Source organism: Castanea sativa, chromosome 3, assembly GCF_040712315.1.
Source record: "Castanea sativa cultivar Marrone di Chiusa Pesio chromosome 3, ASM4071231v1".
Lineage (NCBI taxonomy): Eukaryota > Viridiplantae > Streptophyta > Magnoliopsida > Fagales > Fagaceae > Castanea > Castanea sativa.
In genome coordinates this window covers 53,912,436-53,936,583 of record NC_134015.1, presented here as the reverse complement: position 1 = coordinate 53,936,583, position 24,148 = coordinate 53,912,436, and the positions used below count along the sequence as shown (strand labels likewise).

The window sequence follows — 24,148 nt, the reverse complement described above, 5'->3', positions numbered from 1 at the left end:
CACTTGGCAGGACCTCATGCACTCTTGCATGAGGTTTCTGAGAGAAAGACATTTTGTAACAACTGTTATTTTACAATATTCCTCCAATTTTTTTTTTTTACTCATTCCTTGAATCGAATAATTATAATGGTTATATGCGCGCAATTTATAACTGTTGTTTCACTACATATTTATAGCCTTCTCAAGGTGAGATTAATTTTTCACCCTAAAAAAAAAAAGGTAAGATTAAGTTTTTTTAAAACCATGAAACAAAAAATAAATGCTAAAGACTAACAGGACCGTGAAAATCAAATAATTTGTGTTGTGTTCACATATTTAATACTATGAAATAAAAGTATGTCCAACTCTCTCACTGTCTTCCACTCATTGATAGTGAAACATTAAAACATGGTGTGGGCAAGTGTGTATTCACGTGTCTTATAGATGATTTTAAACCATGGTAGAATATGGCTTTACATTGCGTACCAAATATTCTCTCTACTTATATACCCAAAACAAAAACTATCCAACCAAATTACCGAAACCTAAATCATATTTAATCTCCTAATTTAAAAAGAAAAAAAATACCCATAGAGGTTTAAGGTCTTGATGGTGGTGGGAGGCCAATATGACGGAGGCGACGTCCCTTTAGATTTGTCTTTCTCTCTCTTTCAAATGTTTTGTCAGTCTCAGGTCTTTTATAGTGAAACAATGTGCTTTGATTTTATAGAGAAATAATGTGTTTTATTTAACAATCTACAACATTTTTATGTCTCTCTATCTCTCTCCAAGGCCTTATCTGGTTAGTTATTACTATTAGTCCTTAATTATTATTATTTTTACTTTTTTAAAAATATTAAAATGGTGGGGATGCTAAATGACATGAGAAAGAGAGAAATGTGTGATGTAAGCTTAGTCAATTAATGAGAGACTAATGAAATAACAGTAAAATAAGTTAATGTAAACTTTTGGGTAATAGTAAAAAAAAACTTAATGAAAGAGGTAAAAAAAATGCTAAATGCAAAATTAGAGCGTTACTTGATAAGACTTCACGCACTCCCACATGAAATCTCTAGATTATTCCTTTATAATTTATAATCACTAATCAACATAAGTTTCAAAAAATTTTGTGATAGGACTTTATCATACATACAAAATAAGAATACATTTTTTTTTATCTTTATTTTAAAAAAAAAAGGATATTGCTATTGTGTTCATCCTTATAAGAATTTAAGCATAGATTGAATTTTCATTATTTTTGACAATTTTTCTTTGATTTCTTTATAATTTATATATTGTGTTAGTTTTAATGAATTTTTTCTCAAGCTTTCAGAGGATGGACTTTAAATAAGATATTTAACTTTTATATGCCAAGCATTGATTATAAGTCTTGTACATGGAACAAATAGAGATAAGAAATTAAAAACATGGTCCATTTTGGTTGGCCATAGCTTGATTTGTCTAGACATCAATTTTCCTTGATTATTATTTGTATACAAAATTCCAGAAACATTACATTGGAATAGGTCCCTTACTAACCTAACCAATTGGAATTGGCTGAAATTTCTTCTCATTCATACTAAACGTTGTGTACACTTCAAATTTTTTCTGCATCTCATAATGATATGTTGTTGACAGGTATCATCCAAGTCCAACATGATTGAGAGTTGTAATTGAGACTATGGCCTAGAAGCTTTACTATTCAATACTTTGCGAGAAAATTTCAACACTTATTTGATGTAACAAGAGACTATGGAATTTGACATTGTATACACTGGGGTTTGTTCTCGATGTTGTGAAATTGCTGTAGGTACTAAAAACTTTAGTTTGATTAGTTGGCAATTCATGTTCTTTAATCGTGAAAAGTCTACAATGGAAAACTTTTGTGTTCCTACAACAAATGTTTTGGAGATAAAATTGTTAGGCCCCTCATCCCATTGGAATCCTTCTATTTATACAAAGGAAAAATGGTCCAATATTCCTAAGTGTGACTTAGTTACATGGAATTTTTGTGCAAATGTGTCTAGATTTCTTTTAAAAATTTAGTGATAATTTTAAACACTAATTTGGCGATTTTTATATGATTTTATATGTTTATAAATAATCTAAATGTTATTTCAGTTTATGCAAATTATAGAACATAGAATCTGTAATTTAGCAACATAGGCATAGGAGAAGGCATGTAGTGGTTTAGGAAGAGTAGACATTTAGTTTAAAGGGAAGAGGAGTAGGCATAAACATAAGAAAACCTTAGGATGGAGGAATAAGGAAAACAAAGAGTTTTTGATGATTAACATCCCTCTATCTTATCCATTAGTCTTATTTATTACTAATTAAAATTTGTTGAGTTAGTAAATAACTGATGTGGCATCTAATAAGTGTAATAAATTAAAAATGAAGTATTTTATTTCAAAAAAAAAATTCAATTATCTTTTCAAATAGAGTGCCACTTGGCAAAATTTCGTGCACTCCCACATGAGGTCTATACTTTTATATATATATATATATATATATATATTTACTCATTCCTTGAACTGAATAATTATAATGGTTATGTGTGTGCAATTTATAATTGTTGTTTCATTGCATATTTATAGTCTTCTCAAGGTAAGATTAATTTTTCACCCTAAAAAAAAGGTAAGATTAAGTTTTTTTAAAATCATGAAACAAAAAATAAATGCAAAAGAGTAACAGGACCGTAAAAATCAAAGAATTTGTGTTGTGTTCACATATTTAATACTATGAAATAAAAGTATGTCCAACTCTCTCACTGTCTTCCACTCATTGATAGTGAAACATTAAAATATGGTGTGGACAAGTGTGTATGCACGTGTCTTATAGATAATTTCAAACCATGGTAGAATATGGCTTTACATTGCGTACCAAATATTTTCTCTACTTATATACCCAAAACAAAAACTATCCAATCAAATTACCCAAACCTAAATCATATTTAATCCCCTAATTTAAAAAGAAAAAGAAAAAAAATACCTGTACAGGTTTAAGGTCTTGATGGTGGTGGGAGGCCAATATGACGGAGGCAACGTCCCCTCAGATTTGTCTTTCTCTCTCTTTCAAATGTTTTGTCAGTCTCAGGTCTTTTATAGTGAAACAATGTGTTTTGATTTTATAGTTAAACAATGCGTTTTATTTAACAATCCACAACATTTTTATGTCTCTCTATCTCTCTCCAAGGCCTTATCTGGTAAGTTATTACTATTAGTCCTTAACTATTATTTTTTTACTTTTTTTTAAAATATTAAAACGGTGGGGATGCTAAAAGACATGAGAAAGAGAGAAATGTATGATGTAAGCTTAGGCAATTAATGAGGGACTAATGAGATAACAGTAAAATAAGTTAATGTAAACTTTTGGGTAATAGTAAAAAACACTTAATGAAAGAGGTAAAAAAATGCTAAATGCAAAATTAGAGCGTTATTTGGCAAGACCTCACGCACTCCCACATGAGATCTCTACTTTTATATATATATATATATATATTCATGATTATTCTTTTATAATGTCTAATCACTAATCAACATGAGTTTCAAAAAACTTTGTGATAGGACTTTATCATACGTACAAAATAAGTATAGATTTTTTTTTATCTTTATTTTAAAAAAAAGGATATTGCTATTGTGTTCATCCTTATAAGAATTTAAGCATAGATTAAATTTTCATTATTTTTGACAATTTTTCTTTGATTCCTTTATAATTTATATATTGTGTTAGTTTAAATTAATTTTTTCTCAAGCTTTCAAATGATGGACTTTAGATAAGATATTCAACTTTTATACGCCAAGCATTGACTATAAGTCTTGTACATGGAACAAATAGAGATAAGAAATTAAAAATATGGTCCATTTTGGTCGGCCTTAGCTTGATTTGTCTAGACATCAATTTTCTCTCTTGCCAAAAGTCCGACTTATTTTAGGTGGAAGTTTCCTTGAATTTTACTTGCATACAAAATTCCAGAAACATTAAATTGGAATAGGTCCCTTACTAACCTAACCAATTGGAATTGGATGAAATTTCTTCCCATTCACACTAAACGTTGTGTACACTACAAATTTTTTCTGCATCTCATAATGATACGTTGTTGATAGGTGTCGTCCAAGTCCAACATGATTAAGAGTTGTAATTGAGACTAAGGCCCAGAAGCTTTACTATTCAATACTTTGCAAGAAAAATTAAACACTCATTTGATGTAACAGGAGACTATGAAATTTGACATTGTATACACTGGGATTTGTTCTTGATGTTGTGAAATTGCTGTAGGTACTAAAAACTCTAGTTTGATTTGTTGGCAATTCATGTTCTTTAATCGTGAAAAGTCTACAATGGAAAACTTTTGTGTTCCTACAACAAATGTTTTGAAGAGAAAATTGTTAGCCCCCTCATCCCATTGGGACCCTTCTACTTATACAAAGGAAAAATGGTCCAATATTCCTAAGTGTGACTTAGTTACATGGAATTTTGTGCAAATGTGCCTAAATTTCTTTTTAAAAATTAGTTATAATTTTAAACTCTAATTTGGTGATTTTTATATGATTTCATGTGCTTTTAAATAATCTAAACGCTATTTCAGTTTGTGCAAATTATAGAACATAGAATCGGTAATTTAGCAACATAGGCATAGGAGAAGGCATGTAGTGGTTTAGGAAGAGTAGGCATTTAGTTATAAGGGAAGAGGAGTAGGCATAAACATTAAAAAAAAAACCTTAGGATGGAGGAATAAGGAAAACAAAGAGTTTTTGATGATTAACCTTACGCTATTTCAATTATTATAAATTTGTTGTAAATAATATTGTGCACGTAGAAATGTTTACTTAAAAATGGTGTGATGATTTATCTTCTGGAAAATAGTAGTATTTGTATGTTATTCACTCGTTTATTTGAAATGGAGTGCATTTACTCCGAATTAGTGGAAAAGATCCTCATCCCCAAATGTGAACACTAATCCTTTGTTGGCTTGATAAGAATAAGATTATTGCCATTTGACTTGACTACAGAAGTGGATTACACAAAGATTTGCTAACTTATTATAAATAAAAGTGGGAGGGAATGATGGTAGTAGTGGGCCACTGGGTAATTGGCATTGTGCAGTCAATTGGTTTTGGTCTATGCCTTAAAACAAGATGGCCCGACCATAGATAGTGCATCTCATAACAGTCTCACTTTGATTTGTGGAGTTTGACCTGTCCACCTCATTATGACCTAGGGGCATTATGGGAATAAATATGAAAAAAGGGATAGATGCTCATAGGATTTTTCTTTTTAAGGTTTGTTTAGGATCCGCTTATTTTGTTAAAATTGAAATTTTTTTTGCTGAAAGTACTGTAGATAAATGTAAAAGTTAGTTGAAATGGTACAATAAAACTCATGAATAGTATCAAAAAGTGTAGTGAGACCCAAGAATAGCAGCAAAAATAATCTGAATAGTAAAGAAATGTATTTTCTTGCATTCAACCATGTCTATGGGGCACCACCACGTCAAACCCACATCCTAAATATCCATGGTGTCCTTGGAGAAATTATTAGATCTACCCTGAGAGGATTGCTAATGAGGTCCTCTAGGTCCTTCTAACCAATAAAAAGTTGCTATTTATACAAATGTGACATCACCTGGTGGTTTTTTATTTTTAATTCTTGTGATAATTAAGAATCTGACTCACACATTTACATAAATAACATTATTTAATTGGTTGGGAGACAATTTCAACAATCCTCCCGGTGGACCAAATAATTTCTCGTGTGTTTGAGTCACCACCACGAAATCCTCAAGTCCAACCAATTGGCCCACATCACAATCCAAAAACAGCCACCTAAGCAGCCATGAGGCTTGAGAGAAACTTTAACACTGTTCTTAACATCTTTTTAGGAGTTCAATAATTAGATAAGAGAAATGATATGTTAAATCTTAAGTGGTAGATTGTTATTATTAGGATAAAAAAGTAATCTTAGTGTTAGATTCAAATTTGAACCAATAACAACTAACCATTTATGATTTATTGTGAGAATGATGTAAAAATATTGTGACGTAACACCTCTCATTAGATATTGATAGGATAAATCATATCATTATCTTGTAAAGATAATGATAAAGATTAGATTTCTTTTAAATTTAAAAGTTAGTTTTATCTTGTAAATCTTTCTATTTACATAACTTAATGTTGATTAATAACTAAATAAAGAAAGCTAAAAAATTATTTATTATTGAATGAGTATTTACTTTGAAGGTTTAGACTCCCTTGAAATAATCCATTTATCAATTACGAGGTCTTAATTCCCTTGAAACAACTAACAAACTAATTGGGTTCATAAGAACTTCGGACATTTTTTTTAATTCCCTTGTTTATGTACTTATGTTTGGTTGGGTGGATTTGAGGGAAGATGAAAAAAAAAAAAAAATGAGTGGAACATAGGAAAGAAAATAAGTGAGAGGGTTGTTTGGTTGGGAGGGAGAGGAGGAGAGAAAAATTGTAGGGTTCAAGTGTTTTATCTTCAAACCCACCAAAACTCAATCTCCCAAAAATGGGAAGAAAATAGGAGTGAAAATGTGGTCCAAAACTTTGGACTAAAATGCCCCCTTACCAACGTTGTTGTTGTGTGTTTTATTTTATTTTTTTTGCGTCATTTGCTTCCCTTAATTCTTACTTCTTAGTGACAGGTTTGTTTTGTTTTCTTAGGTGCAAGAGCAATTCGTTTCTTTTTCTTTTTTCTTTTCCTTTTTTTTTTTTGGGTCTCTTAGGCGTTATTTGTTTTGGATTTTTTTTTCATTAGTTTTTATTTTATAAACAATTTTGGATTCTTAAATTTCTTGTGTTTTTTTTTAAAATGAAGTGGTTATTTATACTTTATATTCTCTCACTTTTCTATTTGCCCAACCAAACGGATCTTAAATTTATCTCTCTCTTTAATAATTAAAAAATAAACGAAATAAACTTTTTTTTTTAATTAAGCCAATAATTTAAACGTGTGGTGGAAAATTCATTCCGCGTTGTCAGAAAATTAGAGGAAAGTCAGGAGGAGACAACTGTATAGTACCTTCCTGAAAAATGGGAGTTAAACTTACACATATGGGATGGTAGACGGTCGTACTCACACAGACAACCCACTACTCTTCTTTTTCAATGCGTTCACTCTCACTTTTTCAATGAGTCAACAAGAGAAGGCGTGTATTGTGGAAAGAACGGTAAAGTTTCTGACTTACGTTTGAATGCGTTCACTCTGTGTTCATAATTTTCAGTCAAAAAGAGAAAGCATGTAAAGTTTCAGGCATGTATTGTGGAAAAATCATTGCGCATGGGAGACACAAACTTACGTGGTAGTACTCACACAGACACAAACTTTTTTTTTTGAGGTCGGCCACAAATCAAATCTGTCGCCTCTCACCCCTCTCTCAGCCATGTTGCCACCGCTGCTGCTGCTCTGCTTCTTCTTCACAGCCACTGCTGCCGCTGCTCTGCTTTTTCTTCGCCGCCCAGCTGTCGCTACTGGTTCTTCTTCTTCACCTCTACGGCTTCTTCTTCTTCTTCTTCGCCGCTGCTGCTGCTGGTGCTTCTTCTTCTCTTCTACCTCTTGTTCTTCTTCTTCTTCTTTTGTGCAATATGGGTTTGATGATGTTTTATTTATTTTTTTTTGTATAATGGGTATAATGATTCATATATGTTTGATGAGTTTGGGATATAAATTTTTGTATATGGGTTTAATGAGTTTAGATCTAAATTTAGGATGATTTTGATAAATTTGTAGAGATGCTGGAATTCAAGAGGAGATAGTTAGAGAATAGAGTTAGAGGAAGAGAGATAATATGACGAGGGAGGGGAGAGAAAATATTATAAAAAATTAAAATACAAAGCTACAAAAAGGTAATGATGTATGTTTACATGGTTATTGTAACTAGCTTGCATATTTACACAGTAATACATAGTCTGATGCGAGTGAGTTTTGAGCAATATTGGGTAAATTTAACCACTTTTTCTATTATGCACTCACTAATGTACACATGTGGGTGTAATTTGCAAGCTAGCATAATTTTGGAATTGTATTTGTTAGTTAGCATGCGTTAAAAATGATTCAGTAAAGTAACATCTCGAGTATTTATAGCTCGAGTTTCATATAAAACTCGAGTCTCAAAAACTCGAGTTCCACTTTCTGATGTGGAGGTGTTTTTGCCTCATGGATCTCAAGTCTTACAAACTCAAGTTTATAAAAAGTAAACTCGAGTCTATAAGACTCGATCGATTTATGTCAGCATAAAACTGAAACACTCAAACCCAGAACAAACCCAATGCCTCACTGCTCACTCATTCATAACGCCTACATGTCTCACACCACATTGTCTTTATCTCACACCACATGGCCTCTCTCTGTCACTGCTCCTCCCTCTTAACAAATTTATATTTCAGGTAAGGGTTTTATTGCCATTGTAGTTAGGTATTATTTATTGTTGGGGTGTGGGTTTTACTTTGCTTATTTATTTGGTAGATACTTAACATAATTTAGTTAAGATACGATGATATTGTGAATATATACAACTTTGTTTTGTTAGTGTAAATTTTGAGTATTTATTTGCATGGTTTTTGTTAGCAAAATTTATTCATCATCTTTAGTAATGTTAGGCTCTTATCAAGAGTGTGTTTTTATCATGACCTTAGAAGGATTTTGGCTCCTTTTTTTTTTTGTATTGGGTATGAAATAGGTAGTCCCAAGAAGGATTTGGGCTTTTTTGTATTGGGTATGAAACGGTTATATAGGTAGGTTTTTTTATTAGGACTAATTTGAAGACATTTTTTGTCTAACGTAAGAATGTAATGAAAGATATGCCCTTTGAATGAATTGGAATTTGTACTTTGACTAAATAAAATGTTTTCTACTTTGACTAGATAAAATGTTTTGTAACTAACATATTACAATTGACTCTAATAGGTTCACAATGACTGTAATTGATATAAACATATACTACGGTGGTCCGCTTAACAATGCCAATGCGAACAAGGGATTGCCATTTGAAGGGCCGGGTATAAAGTGCTATTATACTCAAATTGATCATAAGTTGAAGACCCTTAATGATTTAAAGATGATAGTTATGAAAAAACTGTGTGTGAACCCTACTTTGCACGACATACAAATTACTTTTCATTCTCCACATGAAGTCCTCAAGCATCAGATTAATTACAAGTATATGACGCTAGAAGCAGACGAACATGTGAAGATCATGTTTGACAAGATGGAGAGGATAACCCAAGTAAGTGCTATTGAGTTGTACATAAAGTTGGAGCTGCGTGCAGAAGTTGACGCCAAGGAAATTCAACAAACAACCACAAGTTTACAAGTCACAGTTCCAGATGCTCAATATGACTGTGGTGAAACTAATGCAAAAAATGCTATTAGTGTTCAGAACATTATGAACACAATTCCTGCCTACACACTTCCTGCCTTGTCATTCTCTGCAAATACTAGTGTAAATATGGAACGAAGAACAATTGTACAGGTGTGTTTACACTAGTGTTCTTACTCTACAACTGTTTTTTTTTTTTTTTTTTTTTTAAAAAGATCTGCATTTTTCGTTTTCCTATACCTACACCCCACTCTAATACTTTCTTCTCTTTAATTGCATTCCAAACACATACCCTGTTGCACTGATCTGATTCCTATTTCTTTCTTTGATTCAATTCACTCTTTTTTTAATCTTCCATTTATAGATCCCATCAATGGCTTCCCTGAACAATGAAGGAGCCAACTTTTCTTCTTCCACTCGCCGACGGGAGTATGCTGTCTTCTTGAGCTTTAGAGGTGAAGATACCCGCGAAGGTTTTACTAGCCACTTATATAAGGCTTTGTGCAACAAAGGCATTAACACCTTCATCGATGATATTGATCTTCCGAGGGGAGAAGAAATTTCGGAAAAACTTATCCAAGCCATAAAAAATTCATCGATTTTGGTTATTGTCTTCTCTGAAAACTACACAAAGTCTAAATGGTGCTTGGATGAACTTGCTGAGATTGTTGAGTGTAGAGAAAAGGACCAGGAGGTTCAAATTCGTCCAATTTTTTACAATGTTGATCCATCTGAAATACGAAATCAAAATGGAAACTTTGGAATTGCACTGGCTGATCATGAAAAGAAGTTCAAGAATAACAAGGACAAGGTGCAGAGGTGGAGGGATGCTCTTGAAAAAGTAGCTAAGGCATCTGGATGGCATTATAAGAAAGGGTATGTATCTAATTGTTGACATCATGATTCATGAGTTTACTAGTTTTATACTACTAATCTGGTTTGTCATAACTACTGCATGCAAAAGTATTCTATTTTGATCATATCATCTAGTACAGGGGCGATGTCAAGTGTTAATTAGGGTCGTCACATGACCACCCTAACCTTGAAAATTTATTTTATATACCTTAAAGAAAATTTGAATTTTAAATTACCATGGGTCATTGACCACCTAAAAAAAAATCTTGACCACTTAAAAAAAAAATTGAACACTCTAAATAAAAATTAGAGCCCATTAAAAATAGAATTCAACATCTCCAAAATTTTAGTTCCTTGAATGTTGAACAAAAAATTGCGTGAAATGCTATGTTCATAATATTTTTGCAACACTTTCATAAAAAATCCTAAGTTGCAGGCTATTATTGGTGGTTCAAATTAGAACTAGTATAAATTTACCACTTATAGGCTTTGTTGTGAAAGTGTTGCGAAAATGTTGTGAACGGAGCACTTTTCAAAAATTGCCCAAACAAAAAAATTAGTCTAAAAGCCCAAATTAATTTAATTGTAATTTTTTAAATTGTGTTGACAAAGGGTATATTTTAAAATCATTATTATTTTGTTTTTAAAATGCACATTTTTCATTAGCTAGTCCGTTAGTGCTTGCTTTAGTCTTTAGCTAAATTTGTTGGATTTATGTGACATTTTTCCAAAAGGATAATGCATTTTATTTATATTGTTATTTATTTAGGCAATATATGGGTAATTGAATTGGAGATCAATAGTTTAATGATTGTTTGACAGTGTTTATTGAAAAATATGTAGCTGCTAGCATTGATAATAAAGTTATAATACAACAATTTCAAAATATAAAAACTTGTGAAAGGAAATTTAAAAACTTCAGGTATTTTAGCGTTTTTTTTGTGTGTGATGTCAATGCGCAATATATGGGTAATTGAATAGGAGATCAATAGTTTAATGATTGCTTAGCTGTTTACATTGAAAAAGATGTAGCTACTAGCATTGATAGTATAACTATCATACAACAATTTCAAAATATAAAAACTTGTGAAAGGAAAATAAAAAACTTCATGTATTTGAGCCTTTTCTTTTTTGTGATGTCAATACGTATATTCAAGTTTTATTTTTATAAACTTTTTTTTTAATTTAAATTTTTAATGACCAATCTAAAAATAATTCCTGAAGCCGCCATTGATCTAGTACAAAGTTAAATAGTCTAACAAGGTCCAATTACAAGTTTCTCCCATGTATTTTTATATTTCTAATATGATGTTAATATCAAAGACAGTTGTGTGCTATAACTCACTACTAGATATCTTGAATTCGTAGTTCATCTGCTAATCTATCTAATTATATGTTTTCTTATGCTATGTGATTGTCAGCAACGCTACATATAAATCTGAATCTCATTTCATCGAAAACATTGTTGAAGAAATATCAAATGCTAAATTAAATTCGATGCCGTTATATGTTGCTGAATACCCAGTTGGAATAAATTCTCGTGCAAAGGCCATAGAGTCACTTTTAGATATTGGGTTAGATGAAGTTTGCGTGGTAGGGATGTATGGCCTTCCCGGAGTATGAAAGACTACAATCGCAAAAGCTGTTTATAATAAAATTGCTAAACATTTTGATGGAAGCAGCTTTTTAGAGAATGTTAGAGAAAATTTAGGGACAAATGCTGGCATAATCAAACTACAAAAGCAACTTCTTAATGACATCTCAAGGGATGGAAAATGGAAAGTGGGCAACAGTTCTAAAGGAATCACTTTGATAGAGGAGACACTTTGCTGTAAAAAGGTTCTTTTAATTCTTGATGATGTCGATGATTCGACACCAATAAAAAATTTGCTTGGAAAATGTAATTGGTTTGCTCCCGGAAGTAGAGCCATTATAACATTACGAGATAGACACTCGTTAATTGCCCTTAAAGGAAATGTTTGTACAACTTACAAGGTCAAGGAATTCAAGGTCGAGCAATTAAACAAACACGAAGCTCAACAACTCTTTAAAGAGCATGCCTTTCCTAGAAACAATCCTCATGATGAAGATTATTCTAAACTTGCAACTAAATTCATAGATTTTGCCAATGGCCTTCCACTTGCTCTAGAAATAATAGCTCGTGATTTATGTGGAAGAGCTAAAGATGAATGGGAAAGTGCATTAAAGAAGTATAAGAAAATTCCCATTAAGCGCATTCAAAATATACTTCAAGTAAGTTATGATGGATTGCAAGACACCGAGAAAGATATTTTTCTCGATATTGCATGTTTCTTCAAAGGATGGGACACAAATTACGTTGTAAAGATATTAGATGCTTGTGAATTATATCCAGGTTCTGGTATTCCGAGACTTATCAATAAGTGTCTCATAACTGTTGATCAATGTGGTACATTGTCAATGCATGACTTGATACAACAAATGGGCAAGGAAGTTGTTCGACAACAAGCACCAAACATCCTTGGAGAACGTAGTAGGTTATGTTGTTATAAGGATTCACTTGAAGTACTAATTGGAGATAAGGTATAAGTTCTTTTTCTTCAATTATTTTTCTCTTTATTTTTTTATTTTTCACTAGGTAGAAGTATTGTATTTTTTCTTAAATTTTTTCTCTTTCTAAAATAAAATATTAGTTCATCAGTATTTTTTTTTTTTGCTTAAAATTTCAAAATCATTATACATTTGGAAAATTATATTACTTTCTATAGTTGACTTGATGCTTCTCCAATTAGGGATCAGAAAAAATTCGAGGCATAATGTTGCATTCACCTCAATCAGTAAAGGAGCAACTACACACTGAAGCTTTCAGAAGGATGGAAAATCTCAAATTTCTAATAGTTGAGAATGTACATATTTGTAAACCACTTGAATTTCTTCCCAACAAGTTAATACTTCTTAAGTGGCCCTATTATCCTTTTCACTGGCCGTCCGAATATTTTTCTGAACAACTTGTTGCTCTTGAGATGCCACATAGTTGCATTAGATTGCCAAGGCTAATCAAGCAGGTATGATTATGCATATTTTTAAATTGGGATTTTTGTTAAATTTTTTATTTCAAATTTTGTTGTAATTAACTTTTGATTTTTTTTCCCCTACAGGAGTTAGAAAATTCTAATTTGATAAATGTCAATCTCAGAGGTTGTGAATTTATTACGGAATTACCTAAATTACGGGCCCCAAGTTTAGAGTATTTGGACCTCTCTTATTGTGAAAATCTAGTTAAATTACGTCAATTATGGGCCCCAAATTTAGAGTATTTGGACCTCTCTTGGTGTGAAAATTTAGTTGAGATTGATGAATGCTTTGGATCTCTTGAAACGCTTAGAGATTGGGATCTCGTTTGTTGCCAAAAACTTCAAATTCTTCCAAGCCAGTTCAGGTTGAAATCTCTTAGATATTTTAATCTTTCTAAGTGCTCAAGGCTTGAGAAGTTGCCTAATCAATTATGGGCCCCAAATTTAGAGAGCCTGAGCCTCGATAAATGTGAAAATTTAGTTAGATTACCTAAATTATGGGCCCCAAATTTAGAGTATTTGATCCTCGCTTCTTGTCGAAATTTAGTTGAGATTGATGAGTACTTTGGATCTCATGAAAAGCTTAAATTTTGGAATCTCGATTATTGCGGAAATCTTCAAATTCTTCCAAGCCAGCTCAGGTTGAAATCTCTTGTTTCTTTTCATCTTTGGGGGTGCTCAAAACTTGAGAAGTTGCCTGATTTTCATCCAGAAATGGAATGTTTAAAGGCTTTAATTTTAGGGGAGAGTGGTATTAGAGAAGTGCCTTCATCAATCGAGCATCTCACTAAGCTTGAGGAATTATGGCTTTCTGCTTGCAAAAACCTTCGGGATCTTCCAGATAGCATTTATAAATTGCAACAGCTTTCGTGCTTGCGGACTTCTACTACCAAATTGAGACCGACGTGCGATTCTTTTGATGGCTCTTCCGGATATGGGTTTGTGAAAATGAAAGAACTGAATTTTCGGAAGCTTGAAGGCATAATTGAATTAGATCTTTTGATGAAGCCTGATTACTTCCCCGCATTGGAAAGGATAGATCTATCTGGAACCAATATTGTTACCATCCCTGAAATTATTAGCAAATTTCCCAGATTAGAAGAACTTTTTATTAGGGATTGCAAGCTTCTTCGTGAAATTCAAGGACTTCCACAATCGATAAGGAGGGTTTATGCAAAGGATTGCATGTTGTTGGATACCCAATCACCAAGCGGGCTATTGAATCAGGTTTCTCTCTTTCTTTAAGATATATATATAAAGAAACAATTTATGTTACTTTCTCTAAATACTTTAAGAGATTTGCTAAGTGAAAAATATCTTAAATTTTTTAATTGCATGTAGGTAATAGAAATTATTGGGATTTTACCAAGTAGAGTATGTGGTAGGGCAAGAAGCAACAAATTAATGTATCCACAGTTGACCAATCACTTCCCATCTGAAACTAAGGGTGCTGAATCTGAAGATGGGGACATATCAATGGATCCGCAGTTCTCCAATCATTTCCCATCTGAAACTGAGGGCTTTGAACATGAAGATGGGGACATTGATCGTACTATTTATTGTTGGGGAATTGAGATGCCGAAATGGGTTAATCATCAAAGTGTTGATAATTCCATATTTTTCTTTGTTGGTCGTAAATTTCCAAAATTGGTTGTCTGTATTGTTGCACGAGAGCACTTTCTTGGCAAAGTGCGCTTTTATGGCAGTGTTGACATTTCCATCAATGGTTATAAAAATCGTGAAAAGAATGATTACTTAAGTGCTGATACAGATGAAAGTACTCTATTTTTATTTTCTCTAACTCAACGGTCTCTACAGAGACGTTTGAATGAATCAAATCCAACTGACCAGAATCTTGTTGAGGTTTCAATTACATCTAAAACCTTTTATTATATAAAAAGGTGGGGGGTCCACATAGAATGCACCTGTCCTCCTCGAGAAGATGATGCTATTGATTATGGGTATTCCATAAAAGGTTGGGGGTCGAAGAAACAGAGGACACGTTGATGAACTCTGAAGAAATATGCCTCAATCAAAAAATCACATTGAAACTGTTTCTCCTTTGTCGTTTCGGTCCGGTTTCTTTTGCATTTGATGCCAAGGTATGTTTCCCTTTTTCGTAGCCCTGTTTCATTTGCATCTGTTACACAATGGCAATGGATATCATATCAACTTTAAGTATTTATTGTGTTTCTGTATAAAAAAAAGAAAAGGAACTGAATAAGTTTCTGAACTTAAAAATTGTAATTTGGTTAAATAATTATTTCATTTTGGTCAATTGAGATGCATAATTTCTGCTTAGCTTACCATGTGGCATTACCATGGTGAGGAAAGATCTTGCAATTGTTTCCTAGTTTTTTTCATTCGTTTGGACTTAATTGGTTTCTCGATTTAAAAAATTATGTACACCAAATCACATAGAATCCTATTTTGTAGAAAATGTGCATCACTTTGAAAATGAGAAGCTACATTGAATTTGTTTGGCTGTGTACAAGATTGTTTGAGATAAATTGTAAATGATTTGCATCACACCTAAATGGTCTATAATAATTTACTAGGTTAGCTGGTCATTTAAGACATGCTAACCAAAAATTAAAATGGCTGTGCATTCTAATGTCTTTGGTTGGGTCTCTAGAAGAATATAGTTTGTACTTGACTGGTTGAAGAGCTGATTTTCAAAGATATAATCTAAAAGCACAGGTCTTTAATATTTTTTTTTCTTTCTCTATTAATTAGGAATATTTGATGTAGTGAGGATTGCAGGGCCACGATTTCATTATTGTTGGCATAGCAACTGTAGCGGCTGTTATAACTCTTTTATTCCTTTAAGTTTTTGCATTTAAAATGATCTTTCTATCCTTTAGGATCCTCTATCCACATTTTATAGCCAACCCTTTAGAGGTCAAACTTAATTTTCAAAGTAGTTTGAGTCACCCTATTGCCATTTGAATACAAGACAAGCATTAACGGGAAAGCTTCAATTTCAAGTCAGCATTTAATAGGTTGGAAAATGAAAATCAGCATTTAATAGGTTGACCCAGTTCTGAATTCTGCAGAAGGTTATGAGCTATAAGCATCTCAAACTTCATAGCATACTGTGAACTGAAGACAAGGGCAGTCTAGCAAATTTTGTGTGGAACCTTTAAAAAAAAAAAAAAAATCCTTTGATGAGCCCTCTACACTGAGGTAAACTTGAAGCTCCTCTCTGCACATTGATGAAGTCACTTAGACCCAGACTCGGTTAACCCTGCATTACAAATACAGGATGAGACACTTAAAGAATTGCCTCTTGGCATGCTTGTCCTCAGGTAAATAATATCCATAGACATTTGTCCATTTAAGAACTTGCCTCAATTCAACTTTCTGCATAAACAGCATATTTGATGAGAACAAGGAGGGTTTGTGCTTTACTTGGAATAGCCTCAGGTATCGGGGGTGCTAGAAGAGGTTCAAACTTCAGCTCTATCCAGTTAAGCGTATTAAATGAGAATGAACTCAGTAATTGTATCAATAGAGGCCTTGAGCATTGGTTTCAAAGCAACTTTCAGGTCGCTCTCTTTCACACTCACACTCTCACTATCTCTCTCACTCTCTCATGAAGCTCCATATTTTCTGTTTTACAGGGCTACTCTAGTCAACGCCATATTTATAACGATTGTTTTCCTAAATGTGAAATTCCGGAGTGGTTTTGCCATCAAAGTGGTTCTTTATTGAGAATCCAGCTAATTCCAAATCTTTATACTAATTCTGACTGGATAGGAACTGCTCTATTTGCTACATTCATAGTGCACAAGCATCCAACTCTCATTCTTGACAATTCGGCTACAGAAATTTCTCATGGGTTTTCTTGTTCTTTGAGAAATGAGAAGTGACATGGGCAGCTGGACGGTGTCATATAAACATTACATCGCTGAGTCTGAACACAACAAATTTATTTGGTTAAAGCAACGTAAGATCATGCATGTACCTCATGCTTGATTTTCAGATAAGTTGAATTGTAGTAGCAATCTCTTAACTGCTTTATTTGGTAGTGATAACCCAGACTTGATGGTGCAGAACTGTGGTTTCAGTCTTGTGTACCAGCAAACTGTGGGAGAGTTGGTGCAAACATTAGTCCAATGCTCAACCATGTTTTCTAATAATTCCGATCTCATCCATCAATTTACTGCTCATCAATCTAGAACAAAGCAGCGGAGCCATGATGATGATAATGTTGAGGGGGAAACCAGTGGAACTGGTGGATCTAAAGGGACGTTGAGAGTGCCACATTATCAGGAAAAAGTTTGTGCAACTTGCTATCAAAAATTCATTGATGCCGGGGAGCCAGCCCATTATTGTCATCGTCGAGAATGCTCTGAGGTACCTCTCTGTTTCTCTCATACCTTTATATGTCTAGTTTACAAGACTTTCATTTACACTCAACACCATCTATAACCTTCTATACCATTGTTAAAGAGAGCACAACTTTTTTGGTGTCTATTTTTTAAATGATCTAAAATACTCTTATACATTAATTATAATAAGTTTAAAAAACTTAAACTAATAAGATCAAATAAAAAATAATGAACTTCAAACATCTAACTTTTGAATACACATGGATGAGATGAGAGGGCTACTTCTGTAGTAAATACCCCAAAACAAAACAAAATATATGAAGGGATGGTTTTGGTTTTGGTTTTGGTTTGTTCCGTTCCTCAAAGTTACTAAAACATTTAATCGGTAGACTTTATTGGTTTTGGTTTTGGTTTTCTAAATCACCGCAACCACAACAACTAATTTCATTTTTTAGTCCTCCACACACCAACCTTGCTGCACTCTACCCCCATCAATATCATTATTATTATCTCCCTTAATTTCTCATCAATTTGTCATCTCATGATAATTTACTGGACATTCGATGTTTGCCGTTACATCATACTATGCCCTTTGGTATGTACCATGGAATGGTAGTCACTCTAGAGTGACTACCATTAAAATTTGTGGAAGATCTTCCACAAATTTTCCTATATCCCATTAAAATATATATATATTACATTTAGATAGCATATTAGAGAAATAACTATCTATCTAATATTTTAAATGCTTACTACATCATAGATACTAATGATATGTGGGTATCACAGGACTAAGACCCACATATTGTGAGTGTAATGCTGTATCTTGCATGTATTCGAAACACCAAATATCATCTCTTATTAGAGATCATGTTTGGTTTTCAATAAAGTTTTTTTGTTATAAAAAAAATAAAATAAAATTGAGCCTCACAATACAGGATGAGACACACTGTTTCCTTCAAGTTGGAGGAAATGAAAAACCTTTCAAGTACTCAAAGAATTGTCTCTTGGTATGCTTGTCCTCAGGTAAATAATATCCATAGACATTTGTCCATTTAAGAACTTGCCTCAATTCAACTTTCAACATAAACAGCATATTTGATGAGAACAAGAAGTATACCTTTTGTAATCCAATGCAAAAGTTCCAAAACTCAACTTCAATTCATAAACAACTTTTCATTACATGTCAAAAGACAAAAAATGGCTTTTAAAAATTGTATATATGTATTATGCATCGAACTTACAATTATAATATTGATACAATGACTTCGTACCAACCCATGGAAATCAGAAACAAATTACTATCACATCTTGAAACAGAGGTTGGGTGCAGATTCACACTACTTTCTAGGAAGTTTTCATGTATATAAGAAGTGAAAAGAAAATTGTACTTGAGTCAAGTCTGCTTGCTGGGGTAGCAACTTTCTTAATTTTTGACGAAATTATATATCTATTAAAAAAAGTAATGGGATTATCTGTTCTCACAGAAGCTGAATGGCTGGTAAGAAATGGGAACTCAATTCCTAATAACTATGACTTTTGGCTTAATGTAAGATCTAATGTGTCTAGGGGAAATTATCCACATATTACAAGGGCTTTTTATTTTTTTTGACCAATCTACCGCACAATGAAATTGTGCATTAGTGAGGAATTGATATGCATTTCAATTAGCCAACTCTTATCATTTAGAAGGAGCTAACTCGTAGGTCGGGAAGTGCAGTTAAGACTGATTAGGCCCAATGAATCAGTCAAGTCTTTTTACTGTCAACCAAGCCTACTGGCTTCTCTATAGTGAATTTTTATATGGAAGGAGCAGAACTCTGAGATATAGTTCTTAAATGTGAGCCGACCTATGGAAGCTTAAATCCTTTCTCAAAGTGCTTATTTTCCTCTGGTAAGTGTTAAATGATAGTCTTCGGTAAGAAGAGAGTTTACAACAAGGAATCTAGTCACTGATGCTCTTTATCCTTATTGTGATTTATAAGAGGAATCCCTCTTGTTTTTTACTTTTTTATTAATTGTGTTAGATGGATATCTGTAGTTTTTTTTTTTTTTTTTTAATTTTTTTTTTTTATCTTCTATATGTTTGGCTAAATGTTCTCCTTGGTTTGACTCTTCTCATCCAAAATGTCTATACTATCCAATGTCATAACCATGAATTTCTTAGATATGTTTTGCTTCATTTTCATATACAATGTCCATTTTCTATACTTTCATCTAGCAAAACCCTGACAGATTTCTTCACTTTGTGTCATTGTAAACACATCCACTATCACAGCTCTGTGGAGATGTGGCAAATGCATTAAGTATGAAAAAAAAAAAAAAAAAACACCTTTCATATATTCTCTCCTCCTTTCATATTACATGCCTTTTCATGATCTTGTAATTCATTTGCAATATAATTTTTCAGGGAGTTCGTGCCCTTAAACGTGCGAGGAATTGCAATGTCTAAATTTTCACTCCTATGCCTTAGCCTACTCAAATTTATATGCATTATCTGAAATTTGAGGTCAGTGTTTCCTGTCCTCTACCAAATGTTGTTTTCCACACTTTGTCAAGATGTTTCCATATTGCTAATGCTTTGTAATGAGACCCATTGCCTCGACCCCAAGTTACCTATGATGAAAAAATATTACTTCAGGTGGTGCGCTACCGGGCCCTTAAAGATAGTGGAAAACACTTTTGGAGCAATTGAATATAATACTTAGACCAAGAACTATTTGTATATGAGGTTTATTTGTACTCTTGTTCCTTTTTTTCTGCTATGGGTGAGCGTTGGTGCCAATCTTTGTTTTTTAAGTCTCTCTCTCTCTCTCTCTGTTTTCCCCCTCTTTCTAAACACTGAATGTTGCCTACATTTGCAATTTCTATTAGCAATTTAGGAATGGAAATCTACATAATCATTATTGGACTACTAAAAATCATGCTGGTGAAGTTTATTTTATTAAACAAGTTATCTAATACCATTATTTTTTCCTTGAGAAGTGTCTCATAAAATGTATGCTTTTCTGCGTAAACAGTTGAAGGTTAGTATTGTTGTTTATCAACAATGCTCAAGTGCTACTGCAACTTCCTTTTGAAAAGTAGGGGTAAGATGTTGGATAGAGAAATCTGATTTAAAAGTGAGAACAATGCAGAAGGAAAATGTGAGATAACTCCTAATTAGGATGTTGAGCACAAGAAAACTTGTGAAGATTCAGCTCACTTTTTTAGTTTGTATGCATTCCCTGAAGACTACATATCAAAGTTAAAAGAAATGTGGAGGTAAAAGAAATCATTTTGTACATTTTTTAAAATTCAAGCCATTCAAAAATCTTAGTTTGTTCTCATTATCTATAAATACTATAAAGCTGAAGCATCCGAATTTTTGTTGATCTTCTACAATTATGCCACATAAGCTTTAGAGGTCTCACAAATTTACATGTCACCATTATTAATTACTAATTTTTTAATGCTTTATTTTTATAATCCAACCATTCGACTACCACCTTATAATTGCTCTTCACAGTTTTCTCTCTTTACTCTAATGTAGACTCTCTCCTCGATTAAGTCGCAGAGCCAAGAGTGTTATAAATATTCAAAAAAAGGTTACTAGTGAAGGGTCTGTCAATCGCAAGCCACGAAACCTGCATAAGCTTTCATACTCTCAATTTGGCTTTCAATATTATTGGTTGATGTCGCTATATTGTAATACTTCCTCTGCATCTCTCACGACCACATGATCCACATTGTGAGTATCCGTTCTGTGTTATTCTTACTTTCTCTTTGCTTTTCCTGCTATTGGTATTGGAAATTTTCTTTATATTTCATGTTCTTATTTATATTGGTGGTGTTGGAGTTGTTTAATTTGGTTTAGTATGCAATATTCTGTATTGGGTCAGCTCAAGTATGTGATAATTTAGAGTGCTTAGATTAGATGGTAAATACTTGGTAACTATCTATGTAATTTCTGTTTTCTTTTACTGGGTTTAAGATATACTGGTGTGATGATTTGGAGTGTTGTGTAACTTCGTGGAGCTTAATTATTGTTTTGGTACTGGTTTTCAATGAATTTGGAATTGAAAGTCAAAGAATTATTCATTGTTTACAGTTGTACTACAAGTTGAAGATTTTGGTTAGTGGCATGTGTTATCTGCTCCCTCAAAGTGTTTGTAAGAATGCCTAAACCAAACTTTCCGTCACTCAAGAAGTACAAGGTGAAAAAATATTATAGAAAACTTTCCATCCTTACTGAAAGTTATTTTGTATCTTAACTTCAATTTGAATCCACCAATGAAATCTTAACTGGAAATTGTGTCCCAAGCATTGTTTGTGTTATATAGAAAACTGGTATAGGTTTATCATACTTTAGTATTGAATCTACCTTTTTATCTAATTGTTAGTCTCTCTCTCTCTCTCAAGTTCTTCACATTTTGTCCTACTCTGCTGTGATCTCTAGAAAGGACTCGCAATTTTCTATTGAGGTTAATAGAACCATGTTTCCTTAGTGAAAGTTATTTTGTATCCAAACTTCTTTTTGAATCCTTGAATGATAGATATCTTAACTAGAAATTGTGCCCAAGCATTGTTTATGTGAAATAGCAAACTGAGAGAACCAAGAAACAATACCAACATTTTTTTTCTTTTTCTTAAATCATTGATTGTGTTCTAATGCTTAGCCAGATTAAAATTTGATTGTAAATACCCCGTGTAATGCAATTTAGAAGGATAAGTATTAAATAAACTTTTCAAACTAAACAATAGAAGGTATGGAAAATAGTAAACATACCATTATGCACTGTAATGGCAATAGAAATACAAATTTGTTATAATCATTACCATTACATGGGTATGGGTTGCATTTGCTTTACTCTAGGCTTCACTAAAAAAAATTTCGATAAGCTTTGGCTTTGAGGAAGAAATTTCCTATTAAAATAGTAGTCCTATTGGTAAGTGCTTTGTTTATATTCATTTTGGAGATTAATATATACTTTATGTGGATGATTAGACTTTCTTAGGAATTTTTTTTCATGGGGAGTGCTTTTGTTAAGGTGGGGATGTTGTTACTGAAAGGGGAAAAGGATGTTTATAAGAAGCCTACCCCATTGTTAGAGCATCCCCATCAGTATGTGCATAAATGTGCAATATAGAAAAAGTCACTAATTTTACACATTTTGAGTAAAAAAACACTCGCATCAGTGGGTGTAAACTTGTGTATAAATGCATGTTACTAACCGTGCAAATTTACACGGTTACTATAGCATGTGTATTTAATATCTTAATAATTTTTTCTCTCTCCTCTCTACCTGACTCTCACCTCCCTCTCTCTCAGGCGCACAGCACAGCTCTCTCTCTCATCTCATCAATCTTTCTTCCTCTAGCTTCCACCGAGCACCACCGCTACCGATGAGAACGAGGTCGAGCAAGCCGAGTCGCCGGATGAGTCTGTCGTCTATGACACGAACAGAGTTCTCCGATGGGTCCGTCGCCTAGAATCTCGTGGGTTTTGATCTATTTTTGGTTGAGCTTGAGCCTAGAATCTTTTTTTATTGCTTGAGCTTGAGGCTGCTGTGAATCTCGTGGGTTTTGATCCATTTTTGGTTGCGCTTGATCCATCTTCTTTTGCCTCATCAATCATTTTTTTTTACTGGTTTTCTTTGGGATTCTAGTGCGATTGGCTTGTGTGGATTCTGGCGTCGATCTTGTTGCACGGTGGGAGGCCAGAGGCGTCGATCTTGAGAGAGATGGTGACTGATGATGGTAGCTGTGTGGGTTGTGTTGGGTTAAAGAAATGAATATTTTATTTGAATAAATGTGTATAATAGACAAACTGATGTGAGTATTTTGTAAAAATAGGTGTGTAAAATAGAAAAAGTAGGATTTAGATGTGCAAAATAGAAATTTTTTTGCACAAACTGATGTGGTAGCTCTTAGGAAGCTAATATATGCAAAATATTGATAACCTAAATTGCTTGTTATGTACCATGTACAGTGATTGATAATCTAAATTGCTTCTTACTTCCCAGAAATGCCAAAAGTAATTGTTGTTGCACCTAAACTTGGGACCTCTCTACCTTGAATTGTTTAAAAACTTTGTATCTCTGAATTAATTTAGTAATAATTTTATACATTTTTTTAATCCAACTTGGTTTCTTAAGATAGGTTTTTCATCTATCCTTTGTTCGCCAATATGGAAATATCTGCTTCCTTCTAATGGTCAAGGTTTCAATAACTACTTCTTTGCACTATCAATGTTAAAGTTGTTCTCTATATACAGGTGCTAAAGGTATTACTGTGGCAGCTGCTTCTAAAGATAGCACCCTAAAAGCTATAGACGAAGGTAATTGGAAAAAGCCAACAAGCTGTAACTCAAATGGCAAAGAAGGAAAGCAAATAAATTAAAGTAATAGGATGAACCCTTTGTGCATAATTTTTTTTTTGTTTGGACGTGTATGCCTAAGTTTTTGTTGTCTTGGTTTCTTATTTCTATTCCATGGTCAAGCATTCTTTGTATTTTTGTACCATGCTCCAAAGGTTGTAACAATCGACCAATTAGGATTTTCTATTTAACAAAGATTCTTAAAGAAATTCTAATAAATACTGTA

At 33.0% G+C, this 24,148-nt stretch overlaps 1 pseudogene; it reads left to right on the top strand.

Annotated features, from left to right (window-relative positions):
* Positions 1-7,081: 7,081 nt before the first annotated feature.
* LOC142627752 (TMV resistance protein N-like) lies at positions 7,082-24,138 on the top strand (annotated as a pseudogene).
* The last annotated feature ends 10 nt before the right edge of the window (positions 24,139-24,148 follow it).